Source organism: Oryzias melastigma, linkage group LG8 (assembly GCF_002922805.2).
Source record: "Oryzias melastigma strain HK-1 linkage group LG8, ASM292280v2, whole genome shotgun sequence".
In the NCBI taxonomy this organism is placed as follows: domain Eukaryota; kingdom Metazoa; phylum Chordata; class Actinopteri; order Beloniformes; family Adrianichthyidae; genus Oryzias; species Oryzias melastigma.
The window spans coordinates 2,091,990-2,096,776 of NC_050519.1; the positions used below are offsets into that span (position 1 = coordinate 2,091,990).

General features: G+C 44.2%; 1 protein-coding gene across 3 annotated transcripts in view; it reads left to right on the forward strand.

Moving 5' to 3' along the window:
• The window catches only part of gas7a (growth arrest-specific 7a), a 19,407-nt gene that overhangs the window by 1,309 nt on the left and 13,311 nt on the right, over positions 1 to 4,787 (forward strand). The window lies entirely within an intron of this gene.

A 4,787-nucleotide genomic window follows, 5' to 3' on the forward strand; every position in this document is an offset into this window, starting at 1 on the left:
GGCTCTGGGAATCTGACCCTCGGCTACCGCAGGAGCCATCAGTCTGGCTATTGTGAAAACCAGCAAGAGATGCAGCAAGTGCGGTTTCCATGGTGACAAAGGCTGATCACCGGGTGTTGAGATGGAAAACAGTGCCATGAAGGCTGTGAGTGCATATGGGGGGGGGTCGTTCAGGTATTCGCTGGACGGCGGTCCTCTCGGGTCTGCGAGGTTCAGGAATGTTTCTTTCTGGACGCAGAGAAGTTCGGTTTCAGCAGGTGAACACGTCCGAACCGCTGACGTCAAACCACCCCCCCTTAAAGGTAGCTTTTTGCTCGGCCCGGTGTGCCTCACACTACACAGCCCCTCCGCTGTTGTCATGGAGACGCACATCCACGACTGTTGGTGAAATGGACGCAGGATGCCGAGCATCAGGAAGAAGCAGATGTTCAACCTTCTTTTCACCTTCAGCATCGCCGAATCTGAGCTCAACTTGTTGCTGCGAGCCGTCACGTTTGTTGGAAAACACGAGTGTGAGGTTGTAGTTTGTGTGTGTGTGTGGAGGGGGGGGGGTCTTTTTCCTCACCTCCAAAGCAATTTGTCGCTTAGCAACAGTGGCAGTCTTCCCAAAGATCCGTCTGCTGAAACGTGCAGCTGAAAAACGGCTGTTTGTTCAACTGTCAAGCCTTGATGTCTAACATCTCTGCGGGCTTGTGTGTTCTTCCACCGCATTCAGAAACAACAGAAAGCCTCATAAATGTTTACGCTGCCTTTCTGGAGCCTTCAAAGCCTCCGCAGGATCCAGAGTCTGACATCCCTCAGATCCCTGAGAGGCAGATTCATTACACGCTGTGTCACAAAGGTAATCTTATTTATATTTAACACCTGACCCCGAAACACCTGAGCGAGCGGCCACAAAGGAGGTGTAAGTTCTGCAGGCAAGCTGGGATGAAAGGTCTCATTCTGAGCGACGGATCAACCGCCGCCGTGACAGATTTGGAGCCGGTGTAATGGAAAATCCGGTGCCCGTGACGATCAGTGTGATCTCTGAGGCAGAAAATGAACCAAGTGACTGCGAGGAGTAAATCAGAGCGCCGCTCCTTCACGTGACGACATGCTGCTGTTTACTGCTGGAGAAGGTTTTACTCATCTGTTTGGAGGATGACTCCGACGGGGTCAGAGGAAGAGCTGCTGAGACAAAGTGACAAATACAACAGTCGCGATGACCCAACGCATCGCTGCAGGAAATCTCTGTTAAATAATCGGATCAACATCCAGCACCACGAGAGCTCCTTTATTGATATGAAGCAGCAGATCAGCTCAGCTTCATGCTGCCAGAAGCTGCTTTAGACCTCAGAAGCTCAGAACTCTCCGACGTCACCCAGTGAGAAAATCAAGCCTGAAGTGGGAGGGACCAGATTTAGCTCCGCCCACCTCAACCACATCCTGAAAGAGCTATTGGGCAGCTATTGTTTCAGGTCCACCCCATTGAATGTAAATGAGAACTGGACTGAGTGACTCCGCCCCCTTGCGTTCCAAACAGGAAGTACCCACTAAAATCCCATAGACTTCTATCCTGATGTTATCTTGCGTTTATTTCTAACGTGTATAACTTTGACAAAATATATTTTATGGAGAGTAAAATATTGAAAATTATTCTAAGGTTTAAGTTGATTTATTCTGGAATAAAAGAATGCTAAAATTTAGCATTTACTAAGATTGTTTAGGCTACTTTGGAGTTTAGCTAATATTTCAGCTACATGGTAGCTGTTTTGGCTAATTTAGTCTTTTTTAAAAGTTTTTTAGGCATTTTTGGAGTTAGGCTAATATTTACATGCTAGCTGTTTTGGCTGATTTTGGCTGTTTTTAGTTTTTTATGCTATTTTAAAATGTAGCTATATTTTAGCTACATGCTAGCTGTTTTAGCTAACCTAAGTTTTATTTTTTTTTATTATTTTTTTAATTATGTTACTTAGCTAATGTTTCAGCTGTCTATCAGCTTAAGCATTTTCAGCTATTAGCTTCAGTGATTTCAGCTATCAACTTCAGCGTTTTTTCCTATCAATTTCAGCATCTCCTGCTATCAGCACTAGCGTCTTCAGCGGCCAAATTCAGCTTACAGCATTCAAACTAGCATTATCGCAGGTAATGTTATATATCTAGTTCGTAATTATGTTAAAAAGTTACGGTTTTTAAGTTTTAAAATGTAGTTTTAGAGTGTTCATTAAATGTTTATCCTGTTCGGCCCGCGAGCTAAGGTGTGTTTTGGATTTTGGCGATTGAGTTTGACACCCCTGTTTTAGACCAACAGCATCATCAAAGTCCATAAATGGAGCAAAACAAAAATTTTAACCTGTGGGTCTGCTGGACTCTGGGCCCGACAGACTGGTGACCTGTCCAGGGTGTAACCTTCCTTCGCCCACGAGTGACCAGATTAGGCTCCAGCAGCCCCTTGAGCTTGAAAGGGACAAATGAGTTTAGAAAAAGGATGGATCTGCTGGACTCCTCAGCTCTCCAGCTTAGACTCTATGATCTACTGAAGTTACAAAAACAACCTGAAAGTACTGTATCCTGGATAAACCCCACAGCTTTCCCCCTCTGTACCTTCTTGTGTTGTTTATCAGCTGACACCTAAAACCCAGAAGCGGTGATTGGAATGGTTTGGTTTGAGGGGTGAAGGTTTGTTTTGCACTCATCAGTCCTGCCAAGATACCCAACACAGCCGCTTCAGTTCAAAGACCTTCACCGTTGTGTGAAAAGTAGAAGATACATTTAGTAATTAAAGATTCATTAAGGTCATTAATTATTTTAGTAACGATGATCAACTCTGATTAATGTCAGCAGCCCAGATGTCTTAAATCCTCCGAGCAATCGGTTTATTTCGGTTCCAAGGCGAGTTGGTCACTTTGTCCTGGAGCGAGACACTTAACCCCACGCTGCCCCAATTATCAAACCAATCTGTTGTCACTTTAGATGAAGCATCTGCTAAACGCTGTGGAACGTTTGGAGCCTCGAGGTCCAAACAGTCGGGGAAATCCACTGTATCGTCTGAAAGTCTTTTCTGGATCGGCGATCCTCTGAGAATCCCTGAGAGGTCTGAACAATCGGAACAGGAAATGATTTTTTTGGGGGGGGAAACTGTGCCGTTTAAGGAAAAATGGAGAGGAGGCACAACCCAGCCTGAGTCCAGATGTGCAAACGACACTTTTCACTGCTGTAAGGGAAAATCTTGCTGACTGAAGCAGGAGGAGTTGAAGCGGCGCCGCTTCAGGTGATGCAGTCAGACTTCCTCATTTATGATCACAAATATTTAGCTGGAAACGATCCTGTTACTGTTGGAGTTGCGTCAGACGCTTGTGTGTTGGTGTGTGTGTGTGTGTTTTCGTGTTGTGGCTGAAGCCGGCGTGCTGCGACAGCTCAGAGGGTCTCTTGCAGTGCCAGGAGGGGGGGGGGTTTGCAGATGGTGAACATTACATAATTGCAGCCATGGGAGTAATTGAAGGAGCTGCGGAGCGTGGAGGCTGTATTCAGGCTGAGTGCTGGGTGTGTTTATCTGCAACAACACGCAGTTTCAAGTGTGTAATGGCAGCTTAGTGCGAGGCCATAATGGAGAAAGCCTTCCCAGTGTTTTTTTTTGACAGTCCAGTCTCTGTGTTTGCTTCCTCTTCCCCTCTGAAGCCCCACAGGTCGCCTTCTGGACTCTGTTCATTCTGGCTTCATCTTTATTCTTGTCACAGTTTTTGCTTCTTTGAGTTCCTTAAAGTCGTAGTCGCATCGATCTGTAAGGGTTTTTGGGTTGTTCGTGTCCACTGTGTGAAGTATCAGTTGTGCCGTCTTGCCTGCATTACTGAGAGTGACCCTGATTCTGCTTTGGCTCTGTTTGTCTGCCGCCTGCCCCGACCCATGTCAGAACTACCTTATCCGACATCCCTGAAACTTCGATGCTCGTTTTTGACCTCTGGCTGCCTGATCCTGGTTTAGTATCTCTGACTTATAGCTGTGTCTGTCCAGTATACCTGCTGTGCTTTGATCCAGTTGCCTGCCTGTTTGTGACAGGTGTGTCTTGCAGTTCCCTTGAGACTCGTACGGTTACCTTAAACCTTTAACTGCCTTCTCAACCAACAGTGGGAAACATTTAGAAAACATGTTTTTAAAAATATTGATTGTGTGTTTTACTCCCCATGGTACGGAGCCCCTAAAGGAAAATTGAAGAAAAAATGTTTTTTTTTTTGCAAAAATTGAAATGATAATTGAGAAAAAAAATAATTCTGGTTACTAATTGATGCGCACCAGATAGTACCTGGAGCGCATCAATTAGTAACCATAACATTTTTTTAATTCAATTTTTAGAAAGAAAAAAACAGTTACTATCTGGTGTTTACCAGTTACTAACCAGAACTTATTTTTATTTCTTCAAATGTTTTTATGGAGCCTCTAAGTATTTTTAGAAAAAATCATTTTATTTACTTCAGTTTTTTTTTTTTTTTTACTTTGATGTCCCTTTAGGGGCAGGCATGTCAAACTCAGTTTGGCTCTGGGGCCGGATCCAGACTTTCTGTTCTCAGGTGGGCCGGATCAGTAAAAGAATGTCAACTCCAACTATTTAGCTTTGTTTTTCAGTACTATGCTTTATCATTCAGCCTAAATTTGTAGCCTACCCTACATATTATAATCACGGGTGACAAGGGATCTGTTCTAAGCACAACACATTTATTCACAGACAATGGAGAAAAAAATGATTTTCATGTTTGGCATTGAATGTGTTAACAACTGGTTTATTTTAACAGTTGAGTGAATGCAGTTTTACA